General features: G+C 42.5%; 1 protein-coding gene across 2 annotated transcripts in view; it reads left to right on the top strand.

The window, feature by feature from the left end:
- The window catches only part of LOC121276214 (ribosome-binding protein 1-like), a 51377-nt gene that overhangs the window by 9667 nt on the left and 24774 nt on the right, over positions 1-16936 (top strand). For both annotated transcript variants that reach the window (XR_005942633.1, XM_041184381.1), the window contains exon 2: positions 13714-13777. The gene's annotated coding sequence lies outside the window, so the exon portion shown is untranslated. The remainder of the gene's footprint in view (positions 1-13713; positions 13778-16936) is intronic.

Here is a 16936-nt window from a genome sequence, read left to right as displayed (position 1 = left end):
ATTTATCCCCGCAAGGAGGTGGTGAAAATCAGAACATGGTTTGGTTAGTTAGATAGTATCGTTCAATAATTTTAGACATTTTTTGGGTGATTCATGGTTATCAAAGAAGCCTCTGACAAAGTTAATAAGTTGCATCATTTCGAAATAAAATTGTCGCATGTAGCCGCACATAATTGTACTTTGTAGTCTTATCTGTTTATGGGGGAATTCTATGGAATATCAAGCCAGCAGTTTCATAAACTCACGTCTATTTCGTATTCAGGAAAACAATTGACTCCTGGGTTTAACATGCACGCAGAACAGATTTTTTTTGTCGTTGGGGTTGTTCAAATTCAACCCCAAAAACCAATTAATGATGCTTTCTTCAAATTACGGCCGGACAAAAGAATGGTGGGGAAGCGGGCGCTTGGCATACAATGACAACCTTTGATCGCTATTTCTCGCTGTTGCCGAGCGCTCGTGTTTAGCTGTTGCTGTGTGTGTGAGAGAGGGAGATAGGAGCTCAAGGCGCTGAGCGGCAGCTGATACGCGAGGCCTGTCGATCAAAGGGGCACGTGCGGTGCGAGAGGGCGACAGGTGCGGAGCGCGCGGGGTGGGGCCACCAGGTAAGGCGCTGCACGTGCCAGCGCGCGGCGCTCCACCTGGGGCGGCAGCCGCCAACTCCGGTAAGCAAAGCCCATCTGCTCCTGGGATTAATGTGCGCAGCTCATGAGCGCATTTTTATTTACTTGTGTTTTTTTTTACAGACACTTACCGAACATTAAAAATAACGTAATACCAGTCTGTCACCGAATTGTTGTGCATTCCAGTCATATTCCTCGACAATGGATCCAAGATACTGTGTTATTGCCCAAGAAAGAGCATTTCTCCCCACCCCCACCCAAGGACCGTAATATAGAAGTGCTTCAATCTCGCTGAACTTTTGGGTTACAACCTTACAAATGTAGTATTTGGTCCTTTAATTAGAATTCACTAATTCTAGTGGCTCAAACTCTAATACTACGGCTATTTTAAAAACTTTGTCATTTACTAATAGCCATTGTGTATTTTTTGCAAAACAGAAAGTTGTAGATATGAGTTTCTTTGCCCATCTTTATGGAGGTTGGTGGGGTTGGGTGGTGGGGTTTGGTCAGCTAGGAGAACATTGGAATAGTCAAATTCAGAGATAACAGAAGCATGGGTCTCAGCAGCAGATAGGCTTCATCTTCACCCTTCATCTTCATGCTCCCAGTCTGGCAATGACTCAAGTTTAAAATTTTCAGGCTTGTGTTAGAACATAAGACCATAAGAAATAGGAGCAGGAGTAAGCGATTCAGTCCCTTAAGCCTGCTCCATGTTCAAACCCTTCTGGCTTCAGTCCTCCTTAACTTTGTATCATCCCTAAAACCCTAAACACTGAGTGCTAAAACGCTCCAAGACCTCTGCACTCATGCAGTTCTGGTCTTTTGTGTATCTCCAGTTTTCATTGTCCTCGCCATTGGTATGTGCCTACATTTGTCTGGACCCTAAGCTCTGGAATTCCATCCCTAAACCTCTCACCTACTCTCCTCCTTTAAGTTACTCCTTAAAAAAAAAACAACCTCTTTGACCAAGCATTTGGTCACTTGTTCTAATATCTCTCAATGTGGCTTTATGCCAAATTTCTCTACAGTATGCTTTATTTTTGAGATCATACTTTTAAAAACCTCAAATTTTTTACTGTTTCTGTTACCTCCAATCATAATCAATCATCTTGGTTACATGGCAGTTTTCTTGTTAGCTTGTGGCCTTTTAATTGATATGTAGTGACAACATAAGGTATGGGACATGAAACTGGCAAGTTTCCATTCAGTGTACTTCTTCCACTGACAATCTATGACCCCTACAATTGGGGATGCCCACTTACGACATTTAAGCTTCTGAGCAAGGCTTCTCGCTACCTGCAAACCAAGTTCAAACAAAATTTCTGAATGCACATCTAACCTTTCTTTTCTACATTATTCATGATTACAACATTTTTAGATGAACAGACAATACTGAAATGGATCATTAACATGGAAGATTTGCATTACTTCCACCAATTTAGTCAGTTCAGGGCATGGTCAGTATTACAATTGTTAGAAGCCAAAGGTGGCTGCATTGGCTAACTGGGCAAGATTACTCCCTTTGTCGCAACATTAGAAAGTTATCTGTTTTGCTTATGGGTTGTCACAATTAGGCATGACCAGTGTTAAGTGATCACATTTTATTAGGGTTTGTATCCAGAAGCAACACAATCCCATTTTCTATCTGATGAATGATAAGCAAGAAAGCAAAAGGAAGCACCTACAGGTTATATCACACATCTGTGAATTATATAGCCTAATGTCATTGGTTTCAAATTACTTTGGATAGCCTTCTGAGTTTCTGAAATATAATAAATGTATTAAGCTTCATATTTTGGTAATAAATTTGTATTGTGCTTTATACTACAAATGCACAATCAACAGTTCTACATACGTAATCCCATTTGAATTGTAGAACTGTTGATTGTGCATTTGTACTACTAAAACACAATACACATTTATTATCAAAATATTAAGCTTAATATAATTATACTGCGTCAAAAGAAGCATTTTGACCAGTTATATTGACCACTTTTGATTTAGCAATGCAAGAATGTTTTTGAACTAAGTGCATAATTGCAGGTAAAGTCAAATCCACCTAGGTGCACCTATATCAATATAAACAAACCTCAACCAAGTCTCAATTTGTTCCGGATTTAGTCATCACTATTAATAGTGTTCATGTTTGCTTTGCTAGAAAATTCTGCTGTATATCAAAAGGTAGTCTAGAAAAGCCTGAAGATGTTTGTATGTTCAACAGCATCAAAGTGACAACAGCCTAGATCACACCTTGAGACCCACCCCAGGAAGATATGAAGTAGGAAACCTGAAATTAAAACAAAAATTGTTAATGCTAGAAACAACAGGAAGTCAGTAAAATCTGAAAGTTTGGATATAACCCCTCATTAGCTTGATAAATGAAATCTTCAGGTTTATTTTACCAACACACTGTCAATGACACAATCATTCTCAAAATATGATCAACAGTGACACCATGACAACATTTAAACAATAGCTTACTTTCCATTATTTCAACTGATAGAAGTGATGGCATCTAATGCAGTGCTCGTTATGTCATTGTTGAAAATAAATAAGTTCTGAGTTTGTTTCAGTGTCAGTGATAATTATATGAGTATAGATATAGGGCAGAATTTAGTACTGGGGACCAGGGTCCTGCCCACTGGTTGGATAACCAATGAGAACCCTGTGTCACTTCTCTCCAGAAGGCTAGATGCAATTATGATGTAAGCAGGCCCTTACCCGGACAGCGCCTGCCAACAGGGCTGGCAGCTCTCCAGTACCAGTAACGCCACTGGGACTGATGGCCATGGCCAGTATTGCACCCTGGTCTTCACCAGGGATCATTGCTGGATCTCTGGGTAGAGGTGAGTGTGGGAAGGAGGGGTTGCCAGCAATTGGAAGGAAGAGGGTAAGAAGCAAGGGCAAGTGGTGTTTTTCAATGACCCACTGGTGCTAGAATCTTCGATCAGGCACAGTGCTTGCGAAGGGGCCCCCCCCCCCACCACATCTCCAAACCCCTTATGAGGCCACAGGCAAAATGGTTTGCTGGGCAATCTTCCCATATGGTCTTCCCACCCGCTGCTAGTTGAATTCCAGTGGTGGTGGGATGAGGCCCTAAAGTAGCCCTTAACTGGCTACTTAAGAGTCTCAGTTGGTCGCTGGGCTGGAAAGCCACCCTCCACCATTCCTGCCCTGAGCTTGTCTGGGCAGAGGTGAGAAGGCGGCAGGGTCCCCACCCTTCACCCTCCCACCCGATGAAACCCCCACCCTGCCTCCAAACTTGCTGGAAGGCATTAAATTCTGCTCGCAATTGCAAATTTGATTTTAGATTTCTTTGGTCAAATTCTGTCTTTATCTCAGATGAGGCTTCCTCCCTTCTGACTTCTGATTTCCAGTTTTTGTCTCCCCCTCTCTCCATGCTTTAGGAATTCTAGAGGGTTATTATATATGTGGTGAATGAACAAACCTCAAGAAGATTTCATCAGATTTCTGGTAAAAAATTACACCCAAAATTTTCAGGTGCAAATTGACTTATTGGCTGTCCTCCTATCTTTATTTCAGATTTCTGGGCTTCACAGATTTCTTCTTACCTGAAGCAACTCACTGGACAATTCAGTTCAGGATCAAAGAAAGGCAAAAACAGTTTCTTATCAGTTAATCAGAATTATAATTTTTTAGAACTGAGCTACCACCCCTGTTGGGGCAATTAAATGTTAAGAACTTCTGTAGTTATTCAGCTTTTTCACGGATCACTAACACAGACATTCAAAATAAGTTGACAAGCCAGATGTAAAAGTGCGAAGAGATTCTGTCAGTTTCAAAGTAGCAGTACCTTAACACTGGAATAAAAACATTTGACAGTGAACATAATTACAATGAGCTAATATGTTAATTATTTTTCATCTGGGAGACAGAGAGGGTGTTTATGTTTAAATTTCTGTTTTGCAGCAAGTGAAGGCGGGCTTGATGTTACTGAATAGGAACAAAACGTCTTATTGTGTTAGGGAAGTCAGGCTGGAATCACACTGAAAAGAACTCCTTGTCACGAAAAGTACTCCATCTGCAATCAGATGAATAGGCTGCATGCGTGTGTGTCTCAGCCTCAGGTCTAATAGACTGGCAATCTGATTTTAACTTGTAATTTGTGTTTTCTTCTGTCGCCAGGACTGGCAGATGCAAAAGGGTGTCCGTTAATGTTCAAGTTCATTATTCCCAAAGTCTGAGCTGATCATAATTGCAGAAGGAGTTTGATCTTGAACTCTTTATATGCACATTGCAGCTTGCCATCGCATCTTGGTACAATTGTGTCTTTCTTTTCCTTTTTAAAACAGAAACTGCTGTTTCAAAATATAATTGTTAACCATCACTTGCTACATCTACGGCAGAACAACAATACCCCACATTGTTGTAAATATCAGTGTAAATTGTCTTCCTGTGATTTTATCTTGGCTTTTAACTACATAAAAACATATTTTGAAATGAACAGTATAAGATGAGTAATTTAGGCATGCAGGTGTCTGAAGAATTGGCTTCCTATTTAATACCATTGAAAGCTAGTCCCCTGCACTTAATTCTCATAAATTGTTACCAGAATCCTTACAATCCAAACCAATCAAACCTCTGAGTATTAGACAGTCAAAATGTAGAATTAAATTTTTACAATTTTAGAGGTGAATGAAAACATCAAATTCCAGAAATCTGAAATAAAAATCGAACATCAAATCAAAAAGATAATCCCATCAAAACTTATGTTGAAGCTTAACACTCTGACTTGTCTTTTCTTTCAGATACTGATTGAGCTCCTGTGCATTTGAATCATTTTTGTTTATTCTTAGGTCTTTTTTAAAAAGTATTTGATTGCAATGTATTCTGGCATGCTGCAATTTCCTATTATTAAATTTTAGTGCATTGACTCTGATTATAAGGAAAAAACTTGAGTTTATACAATACCTTTTATATCATTGAGATTTCCAATGTGCTTCAAAAAAGAATACTTTTGAATTGTAGTCGCTATTGTGAAGTAGTCAAATACAGTAGCCAATCTACACACAGTAAAGTCAGATAACCAGCACTGAGATAAACAGCCACTTTACAGCTCTGAAGAAGAGTCATGCTGACTCGAAACATTAACTCTGTTTCTCTCTCCACAGATGCTGTCATACCTGTTGAGTTTCTCCAGCACTTCTTGTTTTTATTTTATATTGCACTTATTAAACAAACGTTTCATCTGTTTAGGTGGTATTGACCAAGATACAAGCAAGTTCCCCTTTCTTCTTTGAATGATGCGACAGGCTCTTTAACATCCATCTGAACCAGCAGATAGGGTCTCAAGTTTTGATGTTGAACTCAAACAGCGGAAGTTCTGACAATTCAGCATTCCCTCAGTACAGCACTCACTGAGAAAACTGTTAAATTGCAAAAATTGGTAGCTACAAAGTGAGAACAGAGAACCTTGTGATTTGTATACATATACTATCAATGATACAGCAGAGACCAGTGACAGGGCCAAGTTTGGCCAATGTGGCGGAAAAGGGACTGGACTAGGACTGGAAAGTTGTTGCTTTATCTAACCTAAAAACTGAGCCAGGAGCTGTATCGATTTATGCTCTAAGCCTGGAGGCAGAAACTGGGGGTGGTGGGGAAGCAGCTGGACTGGGGTACTTGAAGGTGTAACAGAGGTTCCTGGGATGGAATAGAAATTGTGCTCAAAAGGTATGCTGACTGATGTCAAATTGACAGGGGCAGGAGGGTCTGGGTCATGACCACCCGCCGCTTTGCCACCACCCCCACTTGCTCAGCCAGTGTCAGAGTCTGCTATTCTTTTGGCTATTAAATGAAAACAGGTATATCATGGTATTTTATCAACTTGGGACATCCCAGGTTCAAATCCCTTCCGGGGTCAGGGATTGTCTTAAAATACTTGATCATAGGGGTTACATCAACACTCATTACCCTCTATGAAAGAAACTTTAGACAGCCCTCACATTCTAACCAACATCTTCCCAACCCCTGCACAGTGACAATGGATGGAATAATGTTGAGGGGGGTGGGGGGTGGGGGCTGGGGGTGGGGGGGCGCAGATGGCCCACCCTGGAAACCACGTCGACGTGAAGCTGACCAGTTGCACGCCAACCAGCCCCGCAGCAATAAAGTGCTATGAGGCAGATTAATGAGGGTGGAGTGGGACTTCTGCCTCTCAGTGGGGCGGAAAGCCCACCCCCTGAAGTTGCTGGCCAATCCAATTGGCCAGCAGCTCCATCAGTCCCAGCAGCACCAGGAAGGTGTCAGTGGAAGCTCCCTAAAGAGGAGCCCAAGGCCTAGGATCCCTGGAACAAATAAGTCCAGAGTCTTTGGGAGCATTAGGGAGAGGGTCAGTCGGGGGGTAGAGGGTGGGGTTAAGAGACTGAGTGGGTAGGAAGGAACTAGGGAATCAGTTTAAGGGGGTGGGGGAAAGCGCCCCATGATTGGCAAAGGGCAACCCCTGAAGAGCGACCTCTCCCCCCCCTTCCTTCCCACTTTTATCCATTTGAGGTTAAAAATCAGGCTTCTCGCTCCTGCCCTGCTGCCTGCTCCAAATGGATTATGGTATGGGCAGCATATTATTAGGATCAATAGGCTTGATAATAAGCTTCATTGACCCTTAACTGATCCTTTTAACATGGCGGCTGGGCTGCTGATTTCGGTGCCTGCCCACCCCCCCACCCCATATTATGGGGTGAGCTTGGGAGTGAGCAGGAAGGTGGTGGGATGGGTGCCAACCCCATTTTACATGCCCCCCCCACAGCAAACACACCCACTGGGGGCGTGTAAAATTCAGCCCAATGCCTATATTCGAAAGGTTTTTTTAAAATTCTTTTAGAAGATGTGAGCATTGCTGTCAAAGCCAGCCCATCCTTAATTGCCCTTTAGAGGTTGGTGGTGAGCCACCTTCTTGGACTGCTGAAGTCCATGTGGTGTGCAAGTGAAGGATTTTGAGACTTTTCGATGATGTGACAAGACAAGTACATTTTTCCTTTATTCAAATGGATTATTTGCACATCCATTTTGATTAGGCTAATGCAACAAATATAAGGAGTAACCTGGAGTTAAAAACTTAATTGGAGGAGGTGAGTTGAGAACAATCTCTTCCAGGTAAACTGGAATCAAAGATTAACAGGCAAAACTGTAAAGGAACAATGGGCTGCACTTAATGAGGAAATGGTTCAGGTATAGTTGATGTTCATTCCCATGAGGATGAAGGGTAGGCCAACCAAACTCAGAGATTTCTGGATGATGAGACAAATAGAGAGTTAGATGGAGCAGAAAAAGGATGTGTATGAAGATGTCAGTTTGATGACTCAGTTGAGAAAAACCTGATTGTAGGAAGTTCAGAGGGGAAGTGGAAAAAGGAAATAAGAGAGGCAAAGCATGAGTAAAAGAAACTGGCAGCTAACATAATAGGGAAGCTAACACTTATCTATAGGCACATAAATAGTAAAAAGGTAGTAAGAAGAAGGGTGAGGCTGACTAGGGACTAAAAAGGGGATCTTTATATGTTGACAAGTTGCATGGTTAGGATACTAAATGAATACTTTGTATCTGTCTTTATCAAGAGAAAAGACGCCCTTGGTGTACAATTTTGATGTACAACCGTAAGTAGTAGACATGGAGCTCCAACCTCCAATCTCTGCATCCTCTGGCCCAGCCACATCTAGAAACCAAAGAAAAACAAGTTGATTCAATGCTATCTATTCCTGTAAACACTGCTTAATCAAAATGCACTGTGAATATAAACTCCTAAATACAATAATTATCCATAGTTGTCTCCTTTGCAGAGCTTGTCAAGACAATGGTGACTAATCTTACAAATCAAAAAACATATGAATTTATAGTACTTTAAATACTAAATTTAGACCTTCAGATGAAGTACAGTATACATATGAGTTTCAATTCTATTTCATTGTCATCTGCTCATTTTGGTGATCTATCGGTACAATGGATATATTTATTAGCGTAGAAACTAAGTTAAAGAGTTCACAGCAGCAAGATCCCCCAATAAAGAAGTTACAGGCAGAATCTTTGGCTCAGCGAGTGGGCCCTGCTCCAGCTTGCCGAGGCGTAAAATGACACGCGGTGACATTGAGTGTGCGTCCTGACGTCACCACGCGTCATTCAGATTTTCAGTTCGCTGGGCTCACAGCTAAGTCAGCTGTGCACCCGCCGATCTGTCAAAGGCCTATTAAGGCCAGTTAACTATTAAGTAAAACAATAAACTGAGCTGCCGTCCAACCTTAAAGTTGGCGGGCAGGCGAAGAGCCCAAGCGGCCTTTGCATTTTTCATGGAACCTCATCCATGGGCGGGATGAGGTTTCATGAAGGTTTTTAAAAGTTTGAAAAATGTTTTAATAAAATTCATAAACATGTCCCAGTTCATGTGACAGTTTCACATGAGGGGACGTGTCCTAAAAAAAAAATTATTTTTTAATTTAAATTTTTTAAACTTAAACTAATCTCCCTGAGGCAGCTCTGTGCCTCAGGGTGAGTCAAGGTGGGTGAGAGCAGGTGGGTGAGTGACATTGGTGAGTGAGGGTGGGTGAGCAAGGGTGGTTGGGTCAGTGGGTAATTGAGGGTAGATGAGTGGGAGTGGATGAGTGATACCATAATCCTTTTGGAGCGGGAAGCCTGTTTTTTAACCTTAAATGGTTAAAAATGGGAAGGTAGTGGGGGGGAGGTCGCTCTTTGCCAATCATGGGGCAGTCCCCCCACCTCCCCACCCCTTAGACTGAATCCCTAGTTCCTTCTTACCCACTCACTCACTCTCTGTGCCTCAGGGAGGTTTCTATGGTCTTTCACGCACATGCACAAAAAAGTGCAGGCCCCGATTCAGGAAACCCCCTCCACAGCCTGCACAGTGAGGCGCTCCTGGGCGTGTGGGCCTTAATTGGCCTGCCCACGTAAAAATGGCAGCCCAAGTCCGCACCTGCTCCAGCACAATGCCCCCCCCCGCCGCCAGATGGGGAGAAAATTCTCCCCTAGAAGTGACTTGAATATAATTGTAAAACAAAAACAAAAATTGCTGGAAAAACTCAACAGGTCTGATAGCACCTGTGGAGAGAAAGACAAAGTTAACATTATAGTCCGTATGACTTCTTCAGAACTAAAGAAAAGGAATGATGTGGTGAAAGATATACTGTTTAAGGGGGGTGGGACAGGTGAAGGTGGATAGAAGGCCAGTGATAGGTGGAAAGGCCTGCTTGAATCTAATTGTACGTATGCCCCATATTGACATTTTCTGGTAGCAGCTTTGTGAATACTGTGATTTGATTGAATGCTTTAGATTTCCATACTTAATCAAAGTGTCAGTACAAAATACAAAGTGTCATTTTTGATTAGATATTTTGATTTTAATAACTAAGTGGTTTGTTCTAACAAATCAAGATCAGATTCGTTATGAAACATTTAATGCAGGCTTGTCCAACCCATGGTCCATGGGCCACAGTGGAGATGCAAAGCCCCTACATGTGGCCCCAGAGCGTTTGTTAAAAATGCCGGTAGGATGGGTTAGTGAGTTTGAAGATTTCTGCAGGGAACTGCTCCTCCAATCGCAGCTCATCCAATCACTATTGAACCTATCACCAGCAAACATGGAAGAGAAACAGGCTGTGATTGGAGGAACAGCGAACATTGGCAACTCTAGAGCGGACAGGGCCTCTGCTCCCACACTTTTCCCCACGGCTGACAGTGGCCTAGCTCAGGGCGCATTATCCCACGGCTCCAGCTGCGCCTCCCCAGTTCCTCCCCATGTTCCCCCGGTTCTTTCCCGTGTTCCCCCAGTTCCTTCCCATGTTCCCCTGGTTCCTCCTCACGTTTAACTGGCTCTCAGCGCTCCCCTCGGTAGGCACCCACGTTAGGACACTGCTAATCCTCAGGCCTCGCTCCAGATCTCTCTTCCACTCTAATCGTACCTTCCCTGCCCCCGCAGCCGATTTGGTGAGTGAGAGTAAGTAAGTGAACTTGAGGGTGGGTGAGCAAGTGAGAGTAGGTGGGTTGGTGGGTGAGGGTGGGTGGGTGAATGAGGATGGGTGAGTCAAGGTGGGTGAGAGCAGGTGGGTGAGTGACATTGGTGAGTGAGGGTGGGTGAGCTAGGGGGAAAGAGGGAGGGCAGAGGGTCTCAGGGTTCTCATTCAACTTCACCCCCATACACCAACAGGCACTCTCACCCACACTCACAGGAGTGAGGGCGAATACGTGAGCACCCTGAGAGTTGGAGTGAGCTGGACACACTCTCACCCGTTCACACTTAAATCATCATATTCATTTTTTTTAAAGTGAGTAATAAATAATCAATTTATTGTTGTGATATTTTTTGCTCGACAAGTTGTTTCTTTTCCTACGTTGGCTTTTTAAAAAAATTCATGTTTAATGTTGTGCCAAACCTTATCTTTCTGAAATTTGCTCATTGGCTCCCCAAGTGTGAGAAAAATTGAAATATGGCCCCTACGCAAAAAGGTTGGACAGGCCTGATTTAATGTCACTTAAACTACATTCCAAAGTTACCTCAGCAACAAGATCAGTTCTTGGAGTTAGTTCCATGTCAGAACCAATTCAAGAATTAGATAAAAATGCTCATCAGATTTCTTGGGTTCATCTGTTCTATTTCACCCACTACATCTTACTGTTCTCTCCGTCATAGGTCTCAACCACCACATATGAAGGTTACCACACTCAAAGTAAGCTGCACAAATACATCACCCTGGAGTGCAGCATGTAAGAAAAAACAATTATGGGTACAAACTGTCCAGTACGAGTTATGCCGATAGACTTCATCTATGGCATTGACTGCAGTACTATATATCCAGATTATAGTACCAGATTTGAGTGTGAAATAGGATAAAAAGAAGATTTCATGTGCCAGGCATACAATTACAGTACAGCCATTATACTGAAAATGTGTCACATTTTGAAAGCCGTTCAATGTTATATGAAAATCAACCCAAATAAGCAGTTAGACAAGCAAAACTATACAGGCTAAGTCTTTGTTATGTAATAACCTCTGAAAGAATATAGATAGTGATCATTATACATCACTTGTTCTATATAATTATTTATTTCCTGACAAATAAAATAAAACATGAATCACAGATTTAACATCATTTATTGTAACTCAACTGTATCAAATATTCTATGATGATTGCTCGCACATTGATTTAGACTGAAAACTCACCTGAGTTATTTTTTTAAAATAATTGTGCTTTCAGATGAGCCTGCCCTTCCTCTGTTTTATGCTGCACAGCTGCCAATAGTTGGCTTTTGAATGAAAGAACATAACAACAATTTGTAAAGAAGCGGCATAGTTATAATACTAACTGCCAATAGTTTGTAGTCTTTATTATTCATAGGAAATTTATTTAATGAATGTAAATCCCTGAAGCCAAGTGATAGCCTCCTCATTTGATGAGTTTAAGGTGATCAGTCCGCCACTTAGTCTCCAGAGGGGACGCGCTTCGGTGATGTGCAGCATTTTTGTGTCTTTCCATAAGTTCATAAGGGGTTTGTACTGAAGACTTACTGGTGGGGATTGCTGCAAAGGGGCTCTGGCCTGTCCTGAATCTAGTTGGCAAGGACCACTGTTGCCGTGGTAGTTCAAAGCCTGCTGTTCAACAGATGGTGTTTGTCAAGAGGAACATGTTTCTGACTTCCCATTGATCTTTGTTGATCCAAATGATGTCTGCTGGTAGATCTTGCTCAGGAAGGGTGCAACATATGGGCTGCAGAGATGGAAGGCGGGCAGTAGGTGGGTTGAACAGGTCACCATGGAGTGATAAGTGAGGTGCAGCATGGATGGTTTCAACCAGCCTGTAGGTTTTCGTCAGTTGGTGGATGTGTGGCAGAATGATGTTTGCAAAGACAAAAAGCCAGGGGAGAGCTATTGAGTGGAGAGTTGCAATTATTATGCACATTGTTGCATTCATTTGAGTGCAAACAAGGTGTGTGTGTTGACATTTGCCAGATAGACGCACAGTGCTCTGATAATGAGGATAATATAGACCAAGTGCTGAAGTCCGGAGTGTTGTGGCAGCTGCATCCCATATAGATGCTGTAAGTTCGGTTTGTAGGTTGTTTCTGATTCTGACCTTTGCTGTTGTTTTCTTCAAATGTTCCCAGAAGAACAGAGTCCTATCTAGAGTCAGTCCCAAGTATGTTGGGTTGGAATCATGCTTTAGTCTCTGGCCATCCATATAGATATGCAATTCTTTTTCGACACTGGCATTGTGAAGATGGAATACACTGGACATAGTTTTACAGGGATTTAACACGAGACACATGTGCTGCAGTAGTCCATCAACTTTGTAACGTCTTTGTTAAGGATCTGGTCCAGAGTGCAGAAGGATGGAGCTTGGGTGGCCCAACAGATGTCATCAACATGGGTGAACTTGCGGGCATGGGTGTTGGCAAGTCATTTGTATTTACATTGAACAGGATTGGGGCTAGCACTGAGCTGTAGAAGTCAGTTGGCTTGTGTTCTCCATGCACTTCTCTCTTGCCCATGGCAGGCTCTGAATTGTCTGTTGTGAAGGAGTGTTTCAACAACTGGCTCAACCCAGGTTGAAAGCATTCTGGACAGCTTTAAGAACAGGCCAGAATGCCCACGGCATCATAGGCAGCTGTGAAGTCCAGTAGCACCATGCTTGTCTTCAGGTTCTTTTGGAAGCCATTATCTATGTAGGTGATGAGTCCGAGAACTTGATCACATGTGCTACACCCCTTATGGAAACCAATTTGGTCAATATTAATGGTGGTTTCTACTTTCAGAGATATGCGTTGCAGGTTAAGATGCTCCAAGATCTTAAAGCACACAGAAAGTAGTGAAATCGGCCGATAGCTAGCTGCCAGTGTGAGATCTTTTCCAGGTTTTGGAATGGCCATGAGTCAGCTGGACACAAGCATGGGGGCCAAGCTGATTCAGGAATTCTGGTGTGATGTAATCCCAGCTGCTTTGCCACATTCCTCTTAATGCTTTCTCCAGTCCTGTGATCTTGAAGGGATCAGGACTGTCGTGTTCTGCAAGTTGCTGGAGTTGTTTTTTCAGTTTATTGTAGGTGATGCATTTTCTTTTCTTTTCCAACAGTGTCTTCTCGCCATGGAGCAGATGACTGGCAACCTGGTTCAAGATGACTGATGGGCAACTTAATGTAGGTGATTTTCGGGCTACTCCAAGATGGCCAGTCAGGTTCTAGCACTTCCAACTGAATGAGTGAAATTGAGCCCTGCTGTTGTTTCCTCCCACCTGGCGCGATGTGTAGCATTAAGAGATTCAGTGAGATGGTCTGCTATGTCAGGGATCACCAGATGATTCATATTCTTTTAGGAGTGCTGCATTCTCTGCATCAAGACATGGGATGTAGATGGGTTGATAGACACAAGGGAGGGTTGTGCAAGCAGCATTGTGAACGGCACCACAAAAGTGCTTATATGAATTTTCCACAGCTTTATTGTGAATAGATATAGTTACAATGATGTGGTCCAAGATCTTGCTGTATTTTGGTCAATCTGCTTTAAGGAAGTTGCATTTTCTTTGCATCAGCTGATGACTGGAAAGCAAAGGCTAATGTGAATGAGCGATGGCCTGTGTTGATTATGTGGGAAGTCATCCAGGACTAGGTACTGTGCTGGTTGGGGTGACCATCAAGGGAACTAACACATCACAGGTGAGCAATTCTGACCCCATCTGGCTAAATAGCATGTTCCTTATTGCTTGGGGTTCTTTATCAGGGTGAGGTAATTTCTGGAGGCCCACTCTAGGAGCTGTCTGGTGCTGAGTAACAGTCCATGTGGTGACTGTTGAAGTCTCTAGACTTGAATATTCCAACACACTCCTGGCTGGTCTCCCACATTCTACCATCCTTAATCTTGAGGTCATCCAAAACTCTGCTGCCCATGTCTTAACTCGCAGCAAGTTCCGTTCCCCTGTCACCCCAGTGCTCACTGACCTACGCTGGCTCCCAATCAAGGAGCATCTTGAATTTAAATTTTTCATCCATGTTTTTAAATCCCTCCATCGCCTCACCCCTCCCTGTCCCTCCAATTTCCTTCAGCTCCACAAATCTCCAAGATATCTAATTCTGGCTTTCTGTGCATCCCCAATTTTAATCACTTCACCATTGGTGGCCATGCCTTCAGTTGCCGAGACACTAAGTTCTAGAATACCCTCCCTACAGCTCTCCGCTTTTCCACCTCACTTTCTTTCTTTAAGGCACTCATTAAAACTTAGCTCTTTCACCAAGCTATTGGCCATTTAATCTACTATCTCCTTTTAAGGCTCAGTACCATACTCTATTATAATACTCCTGTGAAGCACCTTGGAATGTTTACTTAAGTTAAAAGCACTATATAAATTTAAGTTGCTATTTTGAACTTTGTTTACTCCGATCTAAATACCATTTTGTTGCTTATCTGAGGCTTTGAGGCCTTCTGATTCCTTCTGATCCTCCATCTTCAAACTTTGTTCATTAGCACTAAAACTTGGTCCAGGTTATTTGTATAGAACAGGAGGCTCTGACATAAATTACTGGGACACCTCACCCAATGACTTATCCATCCCATCCCCAAATTATGAGGTTGCCCTTCTTTCCTTATGCCACTTTACTTTTGAGCTAGGTTAGCAAGATTTACCATTACAAAGCTTGACCTTAGGTATCAAACAGGCGGTGGCCAGCTGCATAATTTGAATATATAAATAAGAATAAAATAATCAGCTTCCTTTGTGGTGTAATGTTTTGTTCTTGTGCATTTTTTCCCATTGGAAAGGCACCAGGAAAAGGAGATTTATTTTAAAAGTGGCTCATTTTGGCTCCAACTATTATCAAGACTGATGATGTGGGCTACATTTATTGGAAGTACGAGTTCTGCTGAAGTGTAAAGTCGCTATAGGCACAAGATGCTACTGGGCTTGTGGTGTTGTCCCTTTGCAAAGCTATTGCAATTGCTCCCATTGTCAATTATAAGACCTTAAGATGCAGGAGCAGAAGTAGGCCATTTGCCCCATTGAGTCTGCTCCGCCATTCAATGAGTTCATGGCTGATCTGATAATCCTCAACTCCACTTTCCTGCCTTTTTCCCATAATCCTTGATTCCCTTACTGATTAAAAATCTGTCTATCTTAACCTTGAATATACTTAATGACCCAGCCTCTACAGCCCTCTGCGGTAAAGAACTCCACAGATACATTAACCCCCGAGAGAAGAAATCCCTCATCATCTCTGTCTTAAATGGATGACCCCTTATTCTGAGATTATGCCTTCTGGTTCTAGACTCTCCCACAAGGGGAAACAACCTTTCAGCATTTATCCTGTCAAGCCCCCTAATAAATCTATATGTTTCAATAAGGTCGCCTCTCATTCTTCTAAACTCCAATGAGTATAGGCCCAAGCTACTCAACCTCTCCTCATAAGAAAATCCTTCCATACCTGGGATCAACCTAGTGAACCTTCTCTGGGCTGCCTCCAATGCCAGAATATCTTTCCTTAGATAAGGGGACCAAAACCATTCACAGTATTCTAGGTGTGATCTAACTAATGCCTTGTGTAGTTTTAGCAAGACTTCCCTATTTTTATACTCCATTTCCTTTGAAATAAAGGCCAACATTCCATTTGCCTTCCCTATTACCTGCTGAACTTGTACATTAGCTTTTTGGGATTCATGCAGGAGGACTCCCAAATCCCTCTGTGCTGTAGCTTTTTACAGTCTTTCTCCATTTAAATAATATTCAGCTCGTCTATTCTCCCTGCCAAAATGCATAACCTCATATTTTCCCATATTATATTCCATCTTCCATCTTTTGTTTTTGCCCACTCACTTAACCTGCCTATATCCCTCTGTATACTCTCTGTGTCATCCTCACCCCTTGCCTTCCCACCTATTTTTGTGTCATCTGCAAACTTGGCGATAGTACATTCACTTCCCTTATCTAAGCCATTAATATATATTGTAAATAATTGTTGCCCTAGCACTGATTCCTCTGGCACTCCACTAATTACAGGTTCCAATCTGAAAATGTCCTCCTTATCCCAACTCTCTGTCATCTATTATTGAGCCAATTCTCTATCCATGCTAATATGCCACCCCCAACATCACGGGCTCCTATCTTATTAAATAGCCTTATGTGTGGTATCTTATCGAACGCCTTTTAGAAATATGGAATTCCCATTGCTTGGGATTCAGGAGTCAGGACTGAGAGGCAAGTTTAGATAGTGACAGGGGATCACTGCAAGCTTGGGAAATCCCACCCTGTGTTGTTCCCAGAGGGAGAGGAGATAGATTGGGAATTGGAGTGAGAGCATGGGTTTCAGTTC

The sequence above is a fragment of the Carcharodon carcharias genome, chromosome 3, assembly GCF_017639515.1.
Source record: "Carcharodon carcharias isolate sCarCar2 chromosome 3, sCarCar2.pri, whole genome shotgun sequence".
NCBI lineage: Eukaryota > Metazoa > Chordata > Chondrichthyes > Lamniformes > Lamnidae > Carcharodon > Carcharodon carcharias.
The sequence above is the reverse complement of the archived record's forward strand: the minus strand, read 5'-3'. Positions and strand labels throughout refer to the sequence as shown.